The sequence below is a fragment of the Centrocercus urophasianus genome, unplaced genomic scaffold (genome assembly GCF_019232065.1).
Source record: "Centrocercus urophasianus isolate 14NV4802_14NV808 unplaced genomic scaffold, USGS_Curo_1.0 seq_45, whole genome shotgun sequence".
In the NCBI taxonomy this organism is placed as follows: domain Eukaryota; kingdom Metazoa; phylum Chordata; class Aves; order Galliformes; family Phasianidae; genus Centrocercus; species Centrocercus urophasianus.
In genome coordinates this window covers 40,198-66,208 of record NW_024885033.1, presented here as the reverse complement: position 1 = coordinate 66,208, position 26,011 = coordinate 40,198, and the positions used below count along the sequence as shown (strand labels likewise).

At 39.8% G+C, this 26,011-nt stretch overlaps 1 protein-coding gene and 1 long non-coding RNA gene across 7 annotated transcripts in view; one reads left to right on the top strand and one right to left on the bottom strand.

Moving 5' to 3' along the window:
- The window catches only part of TPK1 (thiamin pyrophosphokinase 1), a 187,107-nt gene that overhangs the window by 125,781 nt on the left and 35,315 nt on the right, over positions 1-26,011 (top strand). The gene's annotated exons all lie outside the window — the stretch shown is intronic.
- Positions 16,750-17,412, bottom strand: LOC122168743. Its single transcript, XR_006171339.1, has 2 exons — positions 17,166-17,412; positions 16,750-16,992 (listed from the first exon to the last, which is right to left on the bottom strand). It is a non-coding gene; the product is annotated as an uncharacterized LOC122168743 (long non-coding RNA).

Sequence of the window (26,011 nt, the reverse complement as noted above, 5' to 3'; positions counted from 1 at the left end):
CTACCTATGCCCTGCTATCAAACATGGCTCCTAAGCCCTCCTTGGTTTAACTTTCTGTATCAGAAATGCTAAAAATAAGACCCTTCATTTCTGTATGTGACAATATTGAAGGATGGTACGGGAACTGCTGAGTCACAGCCTGAACCTCTGATTGATCCCCTGAGGCGAGCGGTGAGTCAGCCAGAGGAGCACAGGTGAAGGCAATTCAGCTGTGCTGCCAGAAGACCTATTTAAGAGCTGGGTACGAGTGGGGAAGGATCTTTTCTGGAGATCTTCTTCTCTGCTGAAGATTTGTAAATGAGCCCAGGATAGGGGTAAGCTTTCTGTCTATTCTCTTTTTGTTATCATTATCTGCTTTGCCAAACTCTCTTTTTTATTTTGTAATTATAACATCTTAATATTCATTGATTACACAAGGATTAAAATGAGATTAGTACAATTTTTTGAGAACAGATGAAGGCCAAGTTTGACTTGTTATTTCTTTCTCAATTGTTGTGTGATGGTCAGGAAATATGTATGTATTTGCATATGCAGGTAAATTAAACCATATGGAGTGTGAAGATTATCTTCCCCTTCTGCCTTGATGTGTCATACCTGAGCAAGTCTTACTGACATTGCTAACACTGAGTGAGTAGTCAAGAAAAAACACTGCATTTGTCAAGTCACTTGTCTGTTTGTCAGCAGTCTGTATTTTCTTGTTTTTCTTCATTCTTGATATATTTTTAGGACTTTATATCTTTCCCATGTCTCCTTCGTCTCAAAATGTGATGGATTTTCCTTGTATGTGTATGGAAGGTCACCTATAAACCTACATCAGAACTCTCTCCATGTTAGGGGAGGTCAACCTGAAAGTTTAGTCTAGGGCCATTCTTACTGTTATTTATGAATAAGAGCACTTTGTTTTAAATTCATTTAAATTCAGTTTTAAAGAGCACTAAGTTTTAAATTCATACAATTACTGCAGTATGAATAACTAAATTCGAATATTGTTTAGCTCTCAGGAAGTTCTAATTGAGGTAGAGAACAAATAGAAAAATATTCAAAGAATAAATAAAGTAAGAAGAGAATGGAGAGTAAACAGCATTGAAAAAGTAAAGAAGGCAGAAAAGAAAATAGTGGAGTTCGAAAGCTGTAGTCTGTGTACATATGTAGAGATTATGTGCTTGGTAGGATTTGACAGCAGTGGTTAGAGATCGTTTACTGTTTTATACATATGTTACTTTGGAAGTAAGTACCTATTTCTACAAAACAAACTAACATTTGTTTGTGCTGGTTTCTTTGTTTCTTAAAAATAAACTAAGTAATTTTGAGAGTCTTCAGTCTGGTGCAGAAGTAGATGAGGAAAGAGCATTAAAGATGGGATGATGAATCTTGCCTTTACAGAAATACCTTATAGATATAGCATTAGTTCTACAATGTAACAAAAAATAATGTATAAAGTAACAAAAAAAAATTACCTATTTGAGTCTAAAAGTAAACATTCTTACAGCCATGCTCAAATTATTTTATCAGACCAACGGAGAAGTGGTTTAGGCAGTCGGTGAATATGAAGTAAGAAAGAGAAAAATGTGGCGTAAGGGGAGGTGGTTGGCATTAGAAAGATGAATGCTTCTATTTTTACATAGTGCTTTATAAGCCATTGTTAACATTTTCTCAGAAAACGTGCACTTGAACTATATAGCTTCCACTCGGCCATTGGAAATTTGATGTGCATGTTAGTGAAAAGAGAGGCAGATGAGTGCAATGCTCTTGAAAACACTCCTCCAAAATTTCTCTAATATGCAACAGAAATGCTACAGGAGCATAGCCTACCACAGGCTTTCTTTCCAGCAGCAGCTTTGGTCTGGAAGCTGCAGAAATTTAAGCTTTTTGCAATAAGAATCCTTCCTCCTCAGAATAAGCCTGTTCTCTGAAGCACCTTAGACCTAAAATAAATATGCAACCAGTTGGGTGTCTTTACAGTCTGTAGAGTAAAACTTCATTCAAAAATAAAAAGCTGTTTTTATTGGACCCACTGGTGTCAGTGACTCTGGAGTACTCAAATGGCTTACGTTTTTATTATTCTGGAAAGAAACCGAAAGCATTAATTTTTGCTTCGTGATTGTCTCTGCCTAAAGCAAATTTTTCTGGTCTAGTTACCTTCTCTTGAAGATAGTTTTCTATAAGTAAATACTCATGGTTGATTAACTGTCCTGAAATAAAACAGTTGTCAGATGTTTGAAATGCATGGGGCATGAGGGAGAGGTACGTGCATATTGGATAGAAAGGTAATTTTTACATTTCAGTGAATCTGCAATGGTTAGTAAAGCTGGGATACCTACAAATGTACCCCCAAGGGCGTGAGCTTGGGGGAGGCTTGCCTTTTAAGTTGATTGGTTCTAGTGTTAGGGATCAACATTTTTTTTTTTTGGCATGGTGAATTCATTTCCTAACTTCTGCAGAGTAAAGGATGTCTTAATCAAAACAGATCTTTGAAGACCAAGGCTAGTTTCTGAAAGTTCAAGGAAGAGGCATAAACTGAGGAACCCAAAGAAATGCAGAGAAAAATCTGTAAATGACTCTACAGAAAATATTTTTATATGTTGTTTTACTATATCCATCAATTAAACACCAGTGTACTGCCTACTAGTTACTTGTCACTACAAGAAAAAACAGCTGGATTTTGGAGATTGATTGTCTTACGAAAGCATGTTGAAATCTTATTTTCAGATTCGTATTTCAAGCACTAATTTGGCTGTTCTCATTCATTTGAATTTTAACCGTAATTTACATGGCAGTATAGAATCCATAATTAATACAGTGGACTCGATTGAATGACTTTGTAACTGACAAGACACCATCTATTTTGGGCTTCATTTCAATATTGCAAAACCAAACAAAATGAAACAACTTCTGCAAAGGAATGAATAAAAAATGGTTCAACAGATGTCCTGTTTCCATAAAATAACAAAATGCTCTTTAATTATCTGTTAGTCACTGACAAATGAATTCTTTGGTGGGAAAAGCCTTCATTTACCAAAAAAAAAAAAAAAATACATATTCATAGACAAGGGGTGGTAGTTGCAATTTCTTCTAGAAGCTCATTACAATATTCCATGCCCATTCTATGCCCCAAACTCCACCGTTACTTCTTCTGCACGTGTCGTGCCAAAGGCCATAGGTATTCCAGCTTCAACTAGTTCAGTTTCTATGATGGTTTCTAGGATGTGGCTCCTTGGGTTAATATGGTCCTTACGGTTCAGGTACCCCACATCTTCTCTATTGTTCATGCTCAACTAGTTTACAATTATAACAGTATATGACAAAGCAAGCTGGCTTCCTTATTTATATAAGAATCCCTGTGAGGACCTCTGGAAGGGGAAATTTGTGTTTTTTAAATTAAAAATAGTAAGCAACTCTCATAAGGGGCTGCCAGAAGTAGAAATGTAAATGACTTTCAAGGATATGGGATACACTGATTTCCTCATTCTTCCTTAAGTTAGCTGAAACCTCTGCAGCATATTTTGGTAGTGATTCAAATACTACCTTAATCAGTATGTGGAGGTAAAAAAAAAAATAAAAATAAAAATTCTATCTTCAAGTCACTGCAATTTATGGTATAAGCTTGCCTTGCAGCGGAACTAAGATTTGGCTTTGACCCTGCTGGGTTTTACTTGTGCCCCATAACTGACTGCAGTGCTGCTCATGCGAACTGAGTCTGACCGTATGAAATAATTTTCACAAGTCATTAACAAAACTTGGGGAGATGGTGAGACTTCGTCAGCTGATTGGTTAATGTGTATTTGCGGTGTACAGTAGTAGTCACTGAAACAAGTCTTTCAATCACAAAGTCAAATTATTTTTGTTCTGGCTCAGCAGATGGCAGTGTTAAGTGGTTATTATTATTACTTTTAAGCGTCTTGAAATGTTTTTTTATATGATTGTTCTGTTTACAAAGAAGAAAATTTGCTTCTCATGGGTTCTTGGTGATATCAGGCAAAGTGGGCCAGTGCTCTTATACAAAAAGATAAAGGAAGAAGAGCTGTACTCACCCAGCTGGTAAAGGGGATCTCTGACTACGCAGAGACTATGCACTCCTCAGGAAGCAGCCTAGATCCAAGAGATACTCTTTCAGTGGTCAAGCCTAACATGAGGCCAGCGTGGCTCCATCTTGTGTCCACCCCTTCTGGTCACTTGGGGAGCACAGGTGTGGAGAATTTGCCATCCATACCCCCTTTACCAGGTGCTTAGTCACCAGTTCAAGCCATGACCTAGCCCCCTACACTCCTCCCCAACACAGCATGAACAGTGATTGGGCATATTTGGAAATGAGCCCATACACTTCAAGTACGAAATATACAATCAGTAGTTCCCATACTGAGTACACAGAAGTCCATAAATCCATTCACTTGTGTGTACAGGCTTTGTAGTTGTTGCAAGATCACGTGCAAGGTTTGTAGTCATTGCAGGATCATAAATGTTGCATGATGTATTTGGTAGATGCTTCTAGAATATCTAGTTCTTTTCTTTAAGAAAGACCACCACCGGGTGCTGTTGAAGAGCAGAATTGTCTTTAGTGACAATGGAACAAATCGGAGTTCAGTGATATTGCTCCTGCTGGTGGTCTTGTGGGCCACAGATCTCAAGGGAGTAAAGCAAATGTACAACCAGGTCTGTATTATAATTTCTGAGATCCACATACCAATTACTTGCAGAGTTATCAACTCCCCCTCTTCTAGTAACTTCCTCCAAAGAGCAAGTAGGCTGCACCACTTCAGTCCTACCTGTACCTCCTAAGGCCACTTTACCTTATAGGTCCCTGGCTTGAGGTCCTCAGGGGCAGGGAGCAGGAGATTATTCAGCATCCCAGTTTGGGAATAGCATACTTAATTTCCTTTAATTTGGATTTTATATAACCCTGCAAAAGTCAACTGCGCCACCCAAACACCAGTACTTCTAATCCATAGCCTGAACTCTCCAGTATTAGTTTGGAGAATCAGTCCCTATACCCAGTATGCATTCCTGAGATGGGGCTATAGGAACTTTCTACTCCCAGGGAGCATAGACACCCAACATCTAACTTCAACGAAGTTTGGGTTACTGAAGTCATTTCTCTCCAAACCTTCCTATAACAATACCCGTGCCCAGAAATCATGATGAATTGCCATAAATTATAGATGTTTTGGCTCTAGTATCTACTAGGGTGATGATCTGATGTATATTCTTTCAGAACCAATATGTTGTCAGTTCAACATACGGCCCAAGGAGACCCAAACTCTAGGAGGACCTTGGCCCTCATTTTATGCCATTAATATATCTAGACACAGACCTTGTTCCAGAGAAGCCCCAGCAGTAGCCAACTGGGCCTCCTGGGGCTGCTGCCTTCTCGTTTCAGATTCAGAGACATCTCCTGAATTCCATGGCTGGTTGGGGACTCTCTCTATTCTACTTACGCTTTCCCTTCAGAACAGGCTTAAAAAATTGATTGATTACAGTTACCACCATAAATTTAGTAATACATGATTCAGTTGTTTATCTTTTGGGGTTTGATCCTTGCCTTTATTAAATCGTTCTACATTTGCTGGCAAGATACTCTCACCAGTCCTGATGGTGGAGCCCTTCAAGCTGATTTACAAGGTCAAGTCTCTCTAGGACTATAGTCAAGTCTCTATAGGACACAGATTTTGCCTGGATCTTAGATGTTCTATTTCTCCTAGGTCAGCTACTGTTGGCACTGCTTGTTGGACAGTTGCAATTCTAGCTACCAGAGGGTTCAAAATAACTACTAGGGTTCCATACTGAAGAGAAGGGTCTTGCTGCATGATTAGATCTCTTAGCCCAGTTGAGAATTTAACTAGTTCAGAACTTTGGAAGTCCTCCTCATAAATGACCCCTTTCATTCCTAATTCCTTTATGTATGTTTGTAGGTTTTCCATATTATCCCACATTCTATTCTGAATGGGCTTTCATTTGGCTATGTATGCTTATACAAGGCAACTAGCCATTGTAATAGCAAATTATTCCCATCATCATGTCTAACAGCTGAACATAATCTTTGTCACTTGGCGAGGTGGGGCATGATGGAAGCTAACTGTGACATCTCAGACCCACTGACTAATATCTTCTACCCCATGTCCCAGAGTCTTAATAACCATTCAGGGACTCCTAATTTTTCAAAGAATTATAGAATCATAGAATGGTCTGGGTTGAAAAGGACCACAGTGATCATAGAATCATAGAATCACCAAGGTTAGAAAAGACCTAAAAGATCATCCAGTCCAACTATCCATGTGTCACAAACAGTAAACTCACTAAACCATGTCCCTCAACACGAAATCCAGAATCCTTGAACGCCTCCAGGGTTGGTGACTCCACCACCTCCCTGGGCAGCACATTCCAGTGCTTGACCACTGTTTCAGAGAAGTAGTATTCCCTAACATTCAGCTTAAATCTCCCCTGCACAGCTTGAAGCCATTCCCCCTGGTCCTATCACTAATGACACGAGAGAAGAGACCAACCCCCAGCTCACTACAACCTCCCTTCAGGAAGTTATAGAAAGCAATGAGGTCTCCCCTGAGCCTCCTCTTCTCCAGACTGAACGTATCCAGCAGCTCCTTCAGCCGCTCCTCATCAGGCCTGTGTTCCAGACCCCTCACCAGCTTTGTTGCCCTCCTTTGAACACGTTCCAGGGCCTCAATATCTTTCTTGCAGTGAGGGGCCCAAAACTGGACACAGTACTCGAGGTGCGGCCTCACCAGAGCTGAATACAGAGGTACAGTCACTGCCCTGCTCCTGCTGGCATCACTGTTTCCAATGCAGTGATCATCTAGTTTCAGCCTCCCTGCTTTGTGCAGGGTCGCCACCAGACCAGGCTGCCCAGAGCCGCATCCACCCTGGCCTTGAATACCTGCAGGGATGGGGCATCCACAGCCTCCTTGAGCAACCTGTTCCAGTGCCTCACCACCCTCGGGGTGAAAAACTTCCTCCTAATATCCAGCCTAAACCTCCCCTGTCTCAGTTTAAAACCATTCCCCTTGTCCTATCACCATCCACCCTCACAAACAGCCGTTCCCCCTCCAGTTTATACATTCCCTTCAAGTACTGGAAGGCCACAATGAGGTCTCCTCAGAGCCTTCTCTTCTCCAAGCTAAAAAAGCCCGGTTCCCTCAACCCTTCCCCGTAGGAGAGGTTCTCCAGCCCTCTGATCACCTTTGTGGCTCTCCTCTGGACCCCCTCCGAGAGCTCTGCATCTTTCTTGTGCTGGGGGCCGCAGGCCTGGACACAGTACTGCAGATAGGGCCTCACAAGAGCCAAGTAGAGGGGGACGATCACCTCCTCTCCCTGCTGCTCGCCCCATTTTTAATGCAGCCCAGAACACAGCTGGCCTTCCGGGCTGCAAGCACACACTGCTGGCTCGTGTACAGCTTCTCATCCACCAGGACCCCCAAGTCCTTCTCCGCAGCGCTGCTCTCAAGGAGGTCTTCCCCCAGTCTTTAAACTGGGATTGCCCCGACCTAAGTGCAGCACCCTGTTAGTGTTTAAAGTTTTTGTACCAGATCCATTAGTTCAGCTGCCCCACACAAGCAAGCCATGGTATGTATTGTTTCAGCAGAGGGTATACTTGCTGGTCTTCCCTGGAAAGTTTTAGTTTTTTGAGTCACTGCCGGTCACATTTTCTAGAGATTCCAGTTGTACCAGAGCCTCTAGTTGTGTCTTCTTTGTAGTTTTTCTTAGGGTTACACTAATAGTTTCCACTTTATCAGAAGAATTTTCTATTTTATTCTTATTTTTTGGTCCATTTATGTTCCAAGGATCTCATTAATCTAGGTTATAATCTTTCAAGATTATGGATCTAAATTTTTCCATTGGTAGATTCCTACCTGTTTTTTGAGCTTATCACCCCACAAAACAAGGTAGGCTTGTGCTCGACTTGGGCAAATATCACCTCATTTTCCTTCCCTAACTTTTCTTCAGATCTGATGGAATTCAACGCTACTAGCTGCGGCCATGCCACAGTTGATGCATTAAGCTGCCTTTCCCTAGCAGTTGAAATATGATTTCTCAAATTTTCCAAGAAATTCAGCCATACAAGATGGCAACTTGGGAATGTCCCTGTAACTCCTAAATGGTTTCCGTTTTTCTACTACCTCCACGGCAGAATGCTACAGAGATACTAGAAACCCGGGTAACTCCTTTTCAAGAGAGATCTTCTGCATCCAAACCATTGTGGAACAGAATCACAGAATGCCTTGGGTTGGAAAGGACCTCAAGGATCATCAAGTTCCAACCCCCCTGCCACAGGCTGGGCCACCAACCTCCAGATTTGGTAGTAGACCAAGTAGCCAGGGCCCCATCCAGCCTCCAGGGACAGAGCATCCACAACCTCTCTGGGCAGCCTGTTCCAGCACCTGACCACGCTCTCTGTATAGAACTTCCCCCGACATCTAATCTAAACCTTCCCTCCTTGAGCTTAAAACCGTTCCCCTTGTCCTGTCACTGTCTACCCTTGTAACAAGTTGATTCCCCTCCTGTTTATAATCCCCGTTTAAATGCTGGAAGGCTGCAATGAAGTCTCCTCCCATCCTTCTCTTCCCTTGACTGAACAAGCCCAGCTCCCTCAGCCTGTCTTTGTGGATCTCCTCTGGACCCTCTCCAGCAGCTCCACATCTTTCCTGCATTGGAGGCCCCAAGCCTGGAGACAGATGGGGCCTCGCAAAGGCAAAGTAGAGGGGGACAATCACTTCCCTGTCCCTGCTGGCCACCCCTCTTCTGATGGAGCTCAGGAATAGTCTTTACAAATGCTATTTCTGTCTTTAAGATGCTTTCCTTGGTACCCTGCCAACTACACCAAATGTTCTGCTCAGAAAGAAGCAAAATTGTTTCTGACAGGTAAAACATTCACGGGTAGGCCAATAATCACATGCAGAAGGAAGAGTTTAACTCGCTCCGCTGGTGAAGGGGCTTTCTAGCTCCTTCTCAAAAAGCATCCTAGGTCCAAGAGATATGTTCCCTTCAGTGACTAGCCTTCATATGAGCCCAGAACGTCCCCACCCTGGGTCTACTTCTTCTGGTCACATCCGTTCACCAGGTGCTCAGTCAGCAATTGAAGCTGTGACCTGACAGTTCTACAGTGATGATGGGAAGGCAGGTGGCAATGCAAAGTAAATTATTGAGACAGAATATGAAGATTCTGTTTACACATGGAGCAGAATGTACTTTCAAATGTGGGGCTTTTTATCTTCATTAAAGACTGTGGTGAACTCCATCTTTGGCTGCTGTCCAGCGCCATCACCCAATATTATTTTATTCTTGAAAAAATATGTTCAGATTACGCTTCAGTGTGTAGTGAACCACTTGACGATACAGCACAAATTTCCTTATAAAGCTTAGCAGCTTATCTTTAACTCAGGCCACATTATAATTTATCTTTATGCCAGGTTCTTATCCTTCTCATCATGGGAATAGTATGTAAAAATGCACTTGGTATGAATAGAATTATATGTATATATATCTCTATAGAGATCTGTGTCATGGAGAGTCTTATGGGCTTTAGGTTCCCTAAGTATCTAAATGGTTGAAATTGAAGGTTGACAGTATTTGCAATTTTAAAAAAGAGACAAACTGAAAGTTGTACTAGAGCAGTTCACCTTTGGTTTAAGACCGATCATCCTTCCCAGGTTTAATTACATCCGATCTATAGCATGCGCTGTTGAATCTTCAAAATCTTAGAATCGTATTTAAAAATAAAAATAAATTAAAAAAACCTCCCTTGATTTAATGGATTATACAGACTTAGGTTCATCAAGATGGTGTTATAACAGACCTGTATGCCATGTGTCCATCACTTCTGCAGACATGATTCAGCAAAAACTCAAAACAATCTAAGATAATTCAGTTCTCTAGATCTTTTTTACTTGTGGAATATGGAGAAAGAGGGTAATTATTTACAAAGTCTTTCTGCCTTTTGGGCAGAGTAAAAGAAGAAAATGTAGTGTGTGATTGCATGTATTCACAACCTTTCCAGTAGGAAACACATTACTAGTTGTCGGGAGGTTTTATGTATAAACAGATGTCTGGCCCTACGTTTCTTACAGTTATAGTAGGAACAGCTCATAGGAATGTATAACATAGAAATATTTAAGCAGAGCTCGCTCTTATTCAGATTTGAAAAACAAATGTATTTTTGTCCACATAATCATGTTATCAAACCTTCAAGTAAGATTCCTGAAGTCTAAAATTGAATACAGTTGATACAATTGAATTGTATCCGTGTTTATACATGCATGTAAATACAAACAGGAAAAGAGAAGACTTCAGAACCTATAATACCTAGCGCTTAAAACAACATTTCTAAACTTTGAGTGAACTTAAGGCAATCTTAAACACAGAAAGCTGGGAAACAAAGTAGAGTTTTTCACTTTATTCATTATTAATCTGAGACACTTGATTTTGAGCATGAACCTTTAAGTACTAGTACACTACTTCTGGAACGTACCTGTAGTAACTTTAGGTTTGGGGTAGTAAATCACATTTAAGTTTTGTGAGGTCTTGTCCTTTCTTTGTTTTTTGTTGTTTTTTGTTGAGGGTTTTTTGTTTTTGTTTGATTGGTTGGTTGGTTTTAGACGTTAGAGGAGTGAAAAATCTTTGGATGTTTAATAATCCTTTGACAAAATCAGTGGCTGTTTTGATGGAGCTGCCTGCTGATTATACATTCTGCACTAAATATTTGATGGTTTCATGGTTGATAACTGCAAAGACAATAAGTAGAAAATACATGAGCAGTGAAGCAGCTAGCAATTTTTACATTAAAAAAAAAAAAAAAAAAAAAAAAAGACATAAAAAAGATTAACACCTTTCCAAAACAGAACTCCAGTTAATAAGTTTGTAGTTGAAACTCAGAAATGCTGATGGGCCCTTAGAGACAGGATTTTTCTTACAAGTGACATCTATACTGAAGTCAATTCAGCATCTGTGGAAATTGCAGAGCAGTCTTTAATACAGATCTTGTCTCAGTGCAGGTGTTTAAAAAATGGTAGGGATATTCATTCATGCAGCAGGCAGGCATAGACTATACAGAAGCAAATAAAAGAAATGTATACAGATTTTGGTTTATGTGTGCAATCTGGAACAATCAAGTTTTGCCCCTTTATGTATGTCTGTTTACATTAATTCGCTCTAAAACTAAACCACATTTAGAAATCTTTCATAGATATTTCTCCCATGCTGGTCCAAAAGCAAGTTTATGTGATGAGGTGCATTTTTCAGTAGTGTGAAGACCTGGTAGTATGCGAAAACCTCACCTCTTATCACTGAAGGCTTAGGGAAAATTTGGGTTAAGGTAGGGACTGAATTTTCTGTATCTGAATTTGTCATTCCTTGCACATTAGTTTAAACTATTCAAAGGAAAAAATAATTTTTTTTAATACTGCAGTGCAAATCAGTACCACTCATTCCCCTGTCAAAATAGGAGTCATACCATTATAATTAGGGAGAAAATAAAAGAGGAAAAGGTTTAGTAAGCAAAAAGTTGTTTATTTATTCTTTGATTATTTTTGTGTTACACTTGTAGTTTGTAATCATTTTATTCTTTAAATACATCTATGCACTTATAGGTATGAAGGTAATAGTTATTTTTACACTATGTCCTAAATCACATCCAGGTTTAATCCCAGTTTTGAAAGGAACCATCTTGTGCGCATCTAACCATATGCCAGTGCTGTTTTTTTCCAATCAGTATCTTTTTTTTTTTTAATAGCAAGCACAAAATTTACAGAAATGAGGAGAAAAGATCAGAATTTTTCTGAATTCTTTTGTAAGCAGGCCCCAGAATATTTGGTTTTTTTAATTAACTTGCTATTAAGAAACCTAAATTTCAGTGTTTGCATGTGTTGTTGTTAGTTTTTGTTTATTTGATTGGTTGGCTGTTTTTTTTTTTGTTGTTTGTTTGTTTGTTTTGTTATTATTTCCATGTTTTGTTTTTGCCAGCTCATTTGTTCCTCAAAACAGCTGTGGGCTTCCCAAGCAGACGCCAGGAAAGCTTCTTACTTCATGGGCCAGCAAAACCAAATAACAGCTGGGCTAGTTCCAGCACTGGCAGATCCATTGCAAATCCCATGCTGCTGTAAACCTGTGATTCCTCCTTTCAGGAGTCAGTGACCTTGAACACTTCATACATCAACCTATTGTGCATTTTAATAGGAAAACTGAAGATTTGTAAGGAAGTTGTCATGCAGACTGTTTGCTGCTATTAATTTTGTCAGGTAGTGTCTCACTCCAATTTATAGGAGGGAGAGATTCTTTTAATATATGTATTACTCAACAGCAAGATTAAGACACACAGAGTCAAATGTTAGCCCGACCTGTTTATTACAATTCCTAGTCATTTAGGGAGATGGGAAAGGAAAGACAATAGGGCAATAGGAAAGATAGGAAATAAAAGCAAAGAGTCACTGTAGGAAGCAAGAGAGAAATAGTCAAATAGTCACCACCACCAATTCCAGCACTGCTTGTAGTTCAGACGTTGATCTTCAGTAGTGACAGGTTGTTTTTCAGTTGACGACAAAATATGACAACAGTACAGACTTATTTATAAGTCCAAAGTGTTTGAGTCAGCTCTCTTTGGAGTGACAGCTCAAATCCAAAGTGATTGAGTCATTTCTCTTTGGAGTGACAGCTTCTGGCTTTGGGACCTCAGCAAAAGCTCCTTTGTTCCCATTTTCCAGGCCTTGCCAGGAGATCAAGGAGGTGCCCACCTGCATCCTGTTTTTCACTGGACACAATGATGTCATTCTCCAATTCTCCCATACCAAGCTGGAGTTATTTGGTCACAGGCCAGATCTTCTGCCAATAGACATTCCTGAGCACCTTCCTCCAGAGGCAAACAGCTCCAAAGAAATGCTTTCAAATGTAAAATTGTCCACAAAGTGATGTTGTTTGCCACACAGCAACACCCATCTCTCATCTCCTAGACAAGTCAAAGTCTTATTGCAAGAAATGCCTCAGAAATCAAGCATTGAGCCAAAAACAAAAAAAGGGCTCAGAGAACTCACTATTTAGATTCTGAGGGGGTTGTAAGTGTCAGCAGTAATCTCTGCTTTTCATTCTTTTTGTTCTGTTTGAATCTTAGTAGGTACTCCAATACGTGATTGATCTCTTCTCTCTAGAAACACTGCAGTGAGGGACATCTTCAGCACTCATCTATTCTTATACCTTAATCACAAGCAGTGATTCCCTCTGGTATGTCTCTAAGTCAGACTCTTGTCACATGAAATGCCTCAGAAAGCAAGCCTTGAGCCCAAAACAGAGACTAAAGATAGTCAGCTTTAGTCTTCCCTGGGGGTGTGGTGACAGAATTGCCTTTTCAGACATCCTCAACATGTTCGTTAAATAGCTTCTCCAAGTTCCCATCTCCTTGTCAGGGTGTCCGCTGTCCTTCCATATGACCAGAACCAAATTGAGCCAGTTTTTTTTTTTTTTTTTTTTTTTTTTTTTCTGGCTTTAAAAATTCAAATCTTAATTGTTATTAGTCTTGCCATCATGATGTAACAGTCCCCAGCTATCTCTTCAAGATGAATTCAGCTGGAGGTGGTGATTGTTGCCTATTTGTTTTTTCTAAATGTTTTACGATAAATCTCAGTATTCATATACTGAGTGTATGATATTTGCAAACTGTTGCAAAGGACATCACATAAACAATTTCAATATGTTAAGAATTTGCATTCCTAAGTCTTGCTGAATATAACCGCTTGCCATTTTATGTGCAGGCAGGTAACACTGCCCCTGAACTACAATCACATCTCTTTCAGATCTCCTTCATCTCCAGAATCTGAATCCCTGTCTCTTTTAACAAACATTGCAGGCCATTGACAAGAGGTTCATTCGTAGGGCTGGAATACTCCGTGGTGGCTGATGTCCACACTGCACACCTTTAATGCTGTTTTATTTCAGACTTATCCTTGTTTGGCTTTGTGATTTTGCACATGCCTACTAGAGTCTGGAGTTGTTAGGTGCTCTTCTGAAAACAATCTTCCTGTTTGGTGTTGCTCCAGCTCCCTGTGAATAAACATAAAACATAGTAAGTGGAGACAGTTGGAAGATCTGATTAATTAAAAAAAAAAAAAGAAGTCAGACTTGGATTCTTTCTGCCTTGAACCCCAAAAAGACAAGTCATAAAATCTTGCATTATTTACAACTTGTTCTCAATTGTATATAGTTACAAATAATTATTTTTCAAACCTCATTCTGAGTGAGCTAAAACAACTCAAACTATTTGATTGTACAGAGATAAGCAAAAATAATCAAAAATAATAGTAATGTTAAATCTTAAATGACAGGATGAAATTTCTGACAAACTTCATGTGAAAAGAAATACTGAGACATTAATCTCATTGAAATGACACAATTTGGGGAGTGTCAACAAGATATGCTTTCCTAAATTAAACTGAAATTTCAGACGTAATTTGAATTACTAACCATAAAATCATAGAAGCATAGAATCACTTCAGTTGAAAGGGAACTTTAAAGGTCATCAATTTCAGTAGGGACATCTACAGATAGATCAGGTAGTTCAGAGTCCTGTCCAGCCTGATGCTAAATGTCTCCACGATCTGGGTATCCGCCATGCTTCTGGGCAACCAGTTCCAGTTCCAGTGCTTCAATACCCTCATATCCAGACTAAATCTCCCCTCTTTTTGTTTGAACTCATTCCTACTTGCCCTGTCACTACTGTCCTGCTGAAGATTCTGTTCCCTTCTTTCTAATAGCCCCCGTTTAGATAATTGAAAGGTCACTATTAATTCTCCTGGATCTTTCTCTTCTTCAGGCTGAGCAGCCCCAGCTCTTTCAGCTGGTCTTTGTGGAAGACGTATTCCATCCCATGGATCATCTTCATGGCCTTCCTCTGGATGTGTTTCAACCGGTCTATGTCTCTTTTTACTGAGGACTCCATATCTGAATTTGGTACTCCAGGTGACGTTTCACCAACACAGAGTAGAGCAACAGGATCACCTCCTTTGACTTTCCTTGCTTTGATTCTTCTGATGCAGCCCATGATGTGGTTGGCTTTTTGGTCTGCAAGGGCACATTGCTGGTCATGTCCAGCTTGCATCCACCAGTATCCCCCTATTCTCTTTTGGCAGGGCTGTGTTCAATCCTTTCATCTCCCCAGCTTTTGTTGATAGTGAGAGTTGCCATGACGCAGGGGCAAAACCTTGAGTTTGGATGTGTTGAACTTCATGATGTTCTCCTGGCCCCACTGCTTGAGCCTTTTTAAGTTTCTCTGAATAGCATCCTGTCCCTCAGTTGTGTCAGCCATACCACACAGCTTGATGTCACCTATAAACTTGCTGATGATGCACTTAGTCTCACTGTTGATGTCATTGATGAGGGTCTTAAAGAGCATCAATCCCAGTGCTGACCCCTGAGGGATACCACTCATCACTATCTTTATCCAGACATTGAGCCATTGACCACTACTCACTGGGTACAATCTCGCAACCAGTTTCTCATCCATCAAACACTCCACCCACCAAATCTATATTCTTTCTAATTTAGAGAGAAGGATGTTATGGAGAACTATGGCAAAAGTCTTACTGAGGTCCAGATAGATGACATCAGTGGCTCTTCCCTTGTCCATTGGCAGTTACCCCATCACAGAAGGCCATTAGGTTGGTCAGGCAGGACTTGACCTTGGTGAAGCCATGCAGGTAGTCTTCATATCATCTCCTTCTCTCTTCCATGTGCCTTTGCACAGTTTCCAGGAGGAAACTTCCATGATCCAAGAGGAAATGCTCCATGATCTTCCCCAGCACAGACATAAGACTGACAGGCGAGTAGTTCCCTGGGTCATCCTTTTTCCCTTTCTTAAGAGTGGGTGCCTTTTATCCAGTCACCAGCGACTTCACCTGACTACCATGACTTTTCAGATGTCATTGAAAGTGGCTTGGTGACTACATCAGCTAATTCTCTCAGGACTCCTGGATGCATCTCATTGAGACCCATAGATTTATGGATGTTCAGGTTCCTCAGGTGGTTGCAATCCTGATCTTTACTCACAGTAGGAGGGACATTGCTTCACCAGTTCCCACCTTCCCTACTGTCTGCTCAAGGGCTGTGTGAATAGCAGTCCCCAGTGAAGACAGGTACAAAAATGTTGCTGAGTACCTCAGCCTTCTCCTTGTTCACTGTTACCAGCCTGCTTCTATTGCTTACTAAGAGGGTATGCCCTCTTGGGTTTTCCTTTTCTGGTTTACATACCTGTAGAAGTCTTTCTTGTTCTTTGCGCCCCTATCCAAGCCCAGTTCCAGCCTTGGCCTTCCTGTTTGCAACCATACAGTCTGTCAGCATCCCTATACTCTTCCTGGGTACCTGTCCCTGCTTCCTTTGCGTGTGCATTTTCTTCTTGCTCTTCTGTTTGACCAGCCTGTCCCTGTTCAGCCATGCCAGCCTCCCACCTTCTTTTCATGACTTGCTTCACCCAGGGATGGAAAGCTTTTGTGCTCTGAGAACAGCTTCCTTAATGGTCTGCCAGCTCTGCTCTACTCCCTTTTTCTTGAGGACAGATTATCAGGGGATTTGTTGATTAACTCCCTGAAGAGCTAGTATTTCCTAAAATTTAGCATCCTTATTTTATTCTTAGTATGTCCTGTATTCCTCAGGAGTGTGAACTGCACTGTAACATGTTTGCTGCAGCCCAGGCAGCCTCCAATCCCACTGTGACTCATCAGTTCACTTGTGGTGAGTGTTATAAATAATAAAATGATGGACCAGAAATTTAAGGAGTCAATTGTTGAATTTATTAATTATAATGAGCAAAGAACAAAGAGGCAATGCAGCACTGGGCGACAGGGGGATCTCCGTCCTGCCAACTGCCGCGCCACCCGAAGATTGGGGCCGTTCTTTTATGTGGTTCCAAATGACTGCCGTGGTATTTCCAGGGTACTCTGCGCATGTCTCATTTGTTGTTATTGGGGTCTTCGGCTATTCTTTTGTTGATGCTGTAACACCCCCTTGCTTCTAGTTTCAAAAAAAATACTGCCTGGGCAGTTGTATCAACATTTAATGAAAGATTCACTACATCCCGATTATTCTTGTCTCGAAATATTTACTACCTCCTGGTTAATGAGCAGACACATTTATCACAAGGGAATTCTGTGTTCCATCGACTGTCTCAAGGTTTGAGCCAATACCCGCTCTTTTATACCGTTCGTCTGCGCATGATCCGGCTGTTGCTAGGGGGTCTTCTCCTGCCTCCCGGTGGTCGTATGGGTTGAAGTAAGTAGTCTTCCTCCGTATCCTTTTCTTGACCCCTTCTGGTGGTTCCCGTTTATGGTATGTTGCTCGTATGAGCGAATCTTATTGGTTGATTACACAATCGCTCAGGTTTGTGTTTTCGCAAGCTAAGCTTATTAACTCTGGGCAAACATTCCTATCTTTTTGACAGTGAGCAAAAGGTGCAGTACTGCAGTTCCCTGGTTGGGAAATACCAAACTGTTAAATAGAACATTTCAGCAGTACCTGAATGAAAGAACATGGTAGCCAACTGATTTGTCACTACACATTCTATGGCATAACCAGATTAACTTAATGATCTAAATATTCTTCCACTAAGTGACCATGTAAAACATGGTGCTTTTCAGCTACTCCAAGTGTGCACTGATTATCTGCACAAGTGCCTCTCAAGGAGCTAAGAAGAGTTCTGAAACTATTTAATATATTTCAAATGACAGGGCTTTTTTCTTAATTTTACTGTGGATTTGTGTTTTGCTAGGGTTGTATAAAATTACGAAGAGATTTTGTATCATTACATTCCAGAAGAAATCTGGAATGCCTATTTTGTAGTCTGTCAACAAAAATATACCATGTACCTCATTTCAAAACCAAGGGAATTTTTTATAAACTCTTTTGCTTAATATTTCTTGGCTGTATTTGAATAATCCACATTCACCTTCCATTTAGTTACTGTCTGAAACCGAACATAAACAAAACAAACAATACAACTCTACAAAACATGGCTCCAGAGATGCTGTTAACACACAAAGCTTTTTGTTGGATTTCATCCTTCTACCATTCAGCTTTGTAGTCAGAATGAATGGGGTTAATTATATGTACAGCCTTCCTAATAGGTCATGTGGGAATTGTTGGCTATTAATGAGAGTTTGGTGTTAGCAAGAGAGCTATCCTTTGAAAGGCTGTAAACTGCTATAGTGACTGTCAGCTGCCACACAACCATGGTTGCTTTTTATTTAGAAGTTGAAGTGATCTTTCTGGTGAACCACAGTCAGTTCTTCTCTGCATTTTGTCTCAAGTCCTGCTTCTCAAGAAGCAAATTCCTTAGTCTTCTGTAAGTGGAGCAGAGCACAGGTGTTGGAGGTGAGGGAAGGAACTGAGATCCAGATCAGATAAACTTTTCTGAAGAGCATTCTACCCTGATCTCTTCCTTTGCAAGAGGTGTTGTAGATGAGCAGCCAGCTTGCTCTGACTCCAGAAAGATTCCTCTGCAAATTCTTTGTACATGTGTGAGTGTCTGCACACTGGCTGCTTAGTTTAAGACAGAATTATTAATTGTTGCACATTTAAGTGTCTCAAGTTACTCACTTAAATTATATGTATATATATAAAAATATATATATATTTTTTTTTCCCCCAGAAATTGCTACATTGGAACTTAGTGTCTCAATTTAAGATTGCAATAAGTTCTGGCAAGTTTTAATCTTGTACTTGTCTGAAATTATTATCCAGAAGAAGCTTTAAACAAATGAATCTTTTTCTGCTCTTTCTCAGTTGTGTCATTTTGTGCAGTTCTCACAAAGATTAGTTCTGGTTTAGGTATCTATTCATTAAAACAAAATAAAAACACTGAAATACAATATTCAAGGAGAAAAGTAATTCAAAACTTGCTTTTTTATCAACACTTTCAGATCACTTAGAGCTAAATAGCACTGCAGGCATGTTTGAATATCTCCTTCATATAGGGGCAAAAGTTTCCTTTAATAACATTTAGTATCCTCTTTCAGTGCTGAATCTGCAGCTACAGACACAAGGCTGTAGTATTAGAAAGTTGGATCGCCTCAGCTTGCTGAGAAGTGATGAAAGGAAATGAACTCTGTGACTTGTTTTCAGAGAAGTGTGGGTTGATGTACATGCTTTTATTTTAAAAAGAGTAAAAATTCTTACTGTCATGCTCTTCAGTCAGACTTTTTTTTTCCTGATGTTGGCAGGGACATGGAGAAATGAACAGATGAATACTTTTATGCACCCCCACACACTGTTCTTTTTATGTAATGAAGACAACTGTTTATTCAGCTAAATACAGTAATTCTCAATCCATATATACTCATTTGAAATTTTACAAAAATGCTCATAAGCATTCAGCAAAGCTGAGAAAATGTATACAGATGGATGTATTGTGTTTCATCCATTTACACATTTGATAATTTAAATTGAGGAGATGAATATATCGTGTTAGAAGATCCAAAATCAGCATATGGTAGTACAGTGACCCAGCCTCCAGAGAATACTATGTGCTGCTGGAAATTTAATTGCTCCTTCCCAGCCCCAAATTTCCAGACACTAGCTAGTTCTTTTGAAACTAGTCGAAAATACAACTTCAGATTCCTTTTTGTACCTCAAGTATGCTCAGAGGTTGTTTGGAAGACCATGCCTTTTTCTATTAGCAGAAAAGCCTTTTTCTTTTTGCAAGTTTCCATTGTACTGTTGCTGGTAATATTTTGGGTAAGCAATGGGAGTTTCCCTTCTGAAATCATAGATGACCTGAATGTAATTCTCTCGTAGTGCTGTATCAAAGGCATTCCACTTGGTAGAAAGGAAACAATAAGGAAATCACGTGAATACATTTCAAGAGGAAAGCATAACTAGAGAAGATTCTAAATAAGGGAAAATTTGTACTGAGGAGTAAAGCACCTAATTCCTTGGTTGTGTATTATGCAATTGGAGACATCAATTTGTAGTTCTCCGGAAGTTTATTAGACTTTAAGTAGCTAGAAATTAATCCAGTAGTTTTTTGTTTTTTCTTCTTTTTTTTTTTCTCAAGGATTTGTCCAGATGTTCTAGCTCTCATTCTCTTTTGTTTCTTTTGTTTATATATTTGTCACTGGTTTTACAGCAAAGTGTCATTCTTTTGACAGTTATTTTGTTGTATCAGTGTTTTCCTTCCTCTGCATTATATTACTTTGTAATTAATATAATCTTACATGTTTTATAGTGGTCTCTTGTTTCATATGTGTAAATTCTATTTTATTCCCAATCAGTGAATAAGAAGGAATGTCATGCTAAGGCTGAGTGTGCTGTCTGCATGTTGTTAATTTTAAGCATTCGTATGGGGAATCCGCATAGATCCAAGGATGGCAAAAAGTAAATGCCTCATGGATATTTTGCTCTTTTCTAATCTGCTAACCACTACAATTTCTTCCTCCTTTTGGTAGTATTTTAAACATTGCTATGTTATGCTGCTTCATGTACTCTTTGGGCATATTCTCTCAGAATTACAACTCTGGTGACAGATGGAGTGCTTGGAAAGACATGTTCCGCTTGCAGAATTCTTGTGACAAAAGATTCCAGGATGATTGTATTTGTATATGGTAAGATTTCACTGCCAAAGATTTAGCGCTTGGGCTTCCTGCTTTTAATGATTTTAGTGTGCTTGTGAATATTCCTCTGTCTTCTGAGGACCCATTTTGAGGTCAGGAGGAAAGCCAGTGTCACTCAAAAGAGGATGAGAAGGAGAAACCCAGAAACTACAGGACAGTCAGCCTCCCCTCCATCCTTGGGAAGATGATGAAACAACATATTCTTGATGCTGTCTCTAAGAAAGTGGAGCTTTCTTGGTGTTCCCCTGGCATCGGTACTGGGTCCAGTCTTGTTCAACATCTTCATAAGTGAACTGGATGAAGGGATTGAATGCACCTCAGCAAGTCTGCTAATAATAATATAACACTGAGAGGGAGTATCTTGATACACAAGAAGGTTGTGCTGCCATTCAATGAGACCTGGACAATCTGGAAAGCTGGGTGCAGAGGAACAACCTTATGAGGTCCAACAAGAGTATATCCACCTGGAGAGTAATAACCACATGCATCAATACAAGTTATGGGCTTACCTGCTAGAAAGGAGCTCTACAGAGAAGGACCTAGGTGTCCTGGTAGACAAAAGGTCGAATGTGAGTTATCAGTGTGCCTTTGTGGCCAAGAAGGCTAATGTTATCCTGTGGTGCACTAAAAAGAGAGTGGGCAGCCTGTCAAGGGAGATTCTCCTCCCCCTATTCTGCCCTGGTGAGTCCCCATCTGAAGTACAGTGGACAGTTCTGGGCCCCCAGTTCAAGAAAGACAGGGAACTTCAAGAGATTTTACAAGTTGATTAGGGGCCTGGAACATCTCTTTCATGAGGGAAGATTGAAAGACTAGGGACTGTTCAGCCTGAAGAAGAGAAGACTGAGAGGGAATCTTAACATTACTTACAAGTATCTCAAGGGTGCGTGTCAAGACAATGGGAACAGGTGCATTTTGGTCATTGCCAATAACAGGACAAGGGACAATGGACACAAACTGGAACATATGAAGTTTCATATGAACATGAGAAAAAAAAATTCTTTACTTTGGGCATGTCAGAGCACAGAACAGGCCACTCAGGGAGGCTGTGGAGTCTCCTTCTCCAGAGATATCCCAAACTCACCTGAACATTTTCCTATACAACCTACTATAGATGGTATTCAGAGGTTATATCAGAGAATCATAGGATGGCTTAGGTAGAAGGGGCCTTGAATATCATTTAGTTCCAGCTCCCCTGCTGTGGACAGGGTTGCCAGACACTAAATCAGGCTGTGCCAGAGATTCAGCCCAGCCTTGAATGGCTCCAGGGATGGGACATCCACAACTTTTCTGAGCAACCTATTCCAATTCTCAACACCCTCTGAGTAAAGAATTTCTACCTAATGTCTAACATAAACTTTCCCTCTTTTAATTGAAAGCCATTCCCCCTTGTCCTGTCACTGTCAGACTGTGTCAAAAGTCAGTCTCTCACCTGCTTACAAGCTTCCCTCAAATATTGGAAGGTCACAATGAGGTCTCTTCAGAAGTTTTTCTTCTTGGAGCTAAACAATCCCAGCTCCCTCAACCTTTCTTTATAAGAGAGCCTTCTAATCATCCTCATAGCCCTCTCTGAATCTGCTGCAGCAGCTCTCTTTCTTGTGTGGGGACCCCAGGCCTGGATGGAGTATTCCAAATGGGGCCTAATAAGGGCAGAGCAGTGGGAGACAATCGTCTGCTTTTCCTTACAGGCCACCCATCTTTTGATGCAGCTCAGGATTCCATTAGCTTTTTGGGCTGCAAGTGCACACTGTTGGCACAAGTCCAGCTTTTTTTGTCCGCCAGTAGCCTCAAGTCCTTCTCTGCAGGGCTTCTTGCAATGAGTTCTTATCCCAGTCTGGGATTGCCTCAATGCAAGCAGCACCTTGCACTTGGCCTTGTCGATTCTCATTAGACTCCTATGGGCTCACTTTTCAAGTTCCCTCTGGATGGCATCCCTTCCTTATACTGTATCAATTGCACCACTCAGCTTAGTGTCATCGCAAACTTGCTGAGGGTGCACTTGATCACACTGTCTAAGTCACTGATGAAGTTATTGAACTGCAGCAGTTCCAGGATAGACCCTTAGGGATACTACTCATTACCAGCCTCCATCTGGACATAGATGCATGGACCCTCTGGTTGCAACCATTCAACTAATTATTTATCTGATATTCTTTACCTGATAGTCTACCCTTTAAATCCATATCCCTGTAATTTAGAGATAAGGATCTGGTGAATACCACTGTCAAAGGCTGGCTCTAGTCCAGACATCAGTTGCCCTTGCTCTCTCCACCAATGACATCACTCCATCATAGACACCTGCCAGATTGGTCTCTCCCTTCCAACCCCTATGATTCTGTGATTCTGTTATTGATTCTGTTATACTATTCTGATTCTTGGTTATTGGGTTTCCCTCTACATTTACTCTATAATTTTCAATAGTTTATAGTGGGCTGAAAAAAATGTTGTGGAATTCTGCTTGTGTTACTACTCAGGTTTCAGTAGAATAAGCATCTCCTTAGGGTTGGACCCAGAGTAGAATAAATTTAAGGCATTTGTCAGTCTTCAAGATATGTCTTTGAAAAGAAAATAAACCTCCGAAATTCCCTTTTAAAGTAGCTTTTGTCTTTCCAGATATCTCATTTGCTTGATAAAATGTTTTCATCCCTTCTTTTTCATGCCCGTTAGCAGTATCTATGCTGCTGACAGTCTTACCTGCTTGCAGTGTCCTGACTGGAGGTCTGGATACTGCATTTTTTCACCTCTGATTGCTTTTTTCTTGTCAGTAATATGGGCCTGATAGAAGATTGGACGTAGGTAGTTGTCTCACTCATGATAAAACAGGTGTTGGGCAAATGGGATGCATTTAATGTGCTCAATTAATGCAAATCAACATTGATCTTACATGTGAAGTTCACTCAGGAGGGTCTTACTAGGCCTGTGAATTTGTAATTCTCCTGTATCATAAGATCTTTGTGGATAATTTGTACATTAGGCATACAGTAACAAACTCTTAAATGTATAACATTAGGATATAGTAAATCTGTTCATTTCAGCAGCACTTACACAGGGATTTCTTTTAATACCCATGTCACAAATAGGAAGCAGATGTGTTCATTAATTGGTTCTATTAATGATTATTTGTTTGCTGCCTGGGATTTTATTCTCCGTAGTATCATTTTACAAAGTGCAGGTCTTCAAAGATAGGATAAGTGGTTCTCTACACAGCAAAGAACTGATTTACTTAAGTCTGTCCATTTTGGTACTGGAGCACTATCCACATTAGACAGTAAAGGTCAACAGGATCGTCACAACATTTTAAAGTATTCTCTCAAATAACAGTAAATTTCCTAGGTTTTCAAAGTGCCTTTACAGTCATTGCTATGATACGCAACAGCGTTTAGACTATGCTGTTTTCAGTGGAACTGAGCGTATTTCTGTTTTCAAAAGCAACAAAAAGTTTTATTGTCTCAGATAATGTGCTGTGAATAGAATGCATATAATAGCAACTTGGCACTTTTTTAATACAACCCTTTGGGAAGCTTGGCTGTATTTATCGTGCTCATAATCTCAGCTTAAAAGCTTTTGTTATTGTTAAATCAAACTCTCACACAACTAATGATTAATGGAAATATTTCTAGAACTTTGTTTTTACATTATTGCCAGTCATTATATTTGATTTTGAACATAAATGTTCTCAGCTTGATTTCATCCTTGTTCCTTTCCTCCTCCTCTCTGTTTGTGGCAGTATTAATTTCCACCCTTTGATTATTTTATCTCCATACCTTTTTACCTTTTTCTGCACCCAGCTGATAATGTACCACAACAGTTGGTACATTAGTACCATGTAGTTTTTGCCATTTCCATAGGTAACACAATGACATCTGTATTTTTCTTTTTGCTGCTGTTGTTTTCAAGTGTATGCTGCCACTTATGTGGTAGTCATTGAAAAAAAGATGATGGAAACAGATTTTTTGTCAAAAGATAATGGAAAACTATCTAGATCTTTCTAGATAGTGAATGAGGTGTCTTGCAGCAGTTGGGTAGATCTTAAGAAATCCTATTTCTGTATTGTCCCAAATGTTACAACAAGAATGGGTGAAAGAATACCACTTGTAACTCACATTTGATTTAAATTATTCACTGAATTTATTCTTACTGGACAAACTATCATGGCAGCCTGAAAATTAGAGTAACATTGTTTTGTCCTCTAATCTTGTAACTGGTTTCTTTTCCTTCCCCATTATCCCCTTCACCTCCCTTAGTCCTTCATCATTTCCAAGATTGCTCATAGATATCTTCATTTGTATTTTTTAAAGCTTCAGTTTGACTTCTTATTCCTCTCCAGCATCCTCTTAAGCCATGAGAGTTCTTCTCTGTCCACTTCTAGCCTGCGAGCTCCCAGGCTTATCCCCTTCAGATCCTTTCAGAATGCACTACTGAAGGTCAATTCCCTTTCTCTCTCTCCTTCACTGTGTTTTGTTGCGTGGTTTCTATTTTAGAATATACATACACTGTAATACATTTAGTCAAGTTGATCTTGAAAGCACTTGGAGAAGTCAGTTCTTTGGACTTTCATGAGCACGAATAGCCACCATCTGACAGCTTTTATCTGGATTTTGTTCATGAGCTTACAAATTTTTGACCAATTATTTGAGTGTCTTACTGCCTCTGTTAGTGTATGATAAAATACGTGAGTTTGTGGTAATCAATTCTTCTATTGAATTCTTCGCTTCTATTAATTTGATTTGTGAGCTATAGCAGTAGCTTTAGGTCTTGTCAACAAGTGCTGGAGTAAAGGGGTGTTCAATCATTACTATTTAAATGCTTTATTATAAGACATGAAACTGAAAAGGGAAATTTTAACTTACATGGATGAAGAATTCTCAAAAATAACTTCTGATTTTTTTTTTTACTGCTGAACTTAGAAATTGATTTTATTTCCTAACATGACAGACAAAAAATGAAGAAAATAATGCTGCCAATAGGTCAATTTTCAAAACTAACTTAATGGGATAAAAATCAATGCAGCTATATTATTTGCCATTATTTTATCACCACTAACATTCAAACATAGTAATATTTGATCCTTACGTTACAATATGAAAATATTTCAGTTACCTTTTTCAGAGGGAAAAAAAAAACAAACAAACAAACAAAAAAACTCTTGGGGAGGACAGATTTACGTAGACAGATTTGGGTTTTCTTTTTCTTTTTTCTTAATTTTGGAAAACTGAGTTCTGCACCAATTGAACAGTTCTGTATTTTTTATGCCAGAATATAATTGTTCCATTAATTGCAGCAATTTAAATAGAATAAATTAATACTTGCATTTGCAAATTACAAGCTGTGAACCTCCTTTCCCACACCAAACAGCATTTCCATCTTATGTGGTTGAAAGATGTGTACTTGAAACTTGACAGTAAGCTTGGATGCCTAATTTCCTGTGT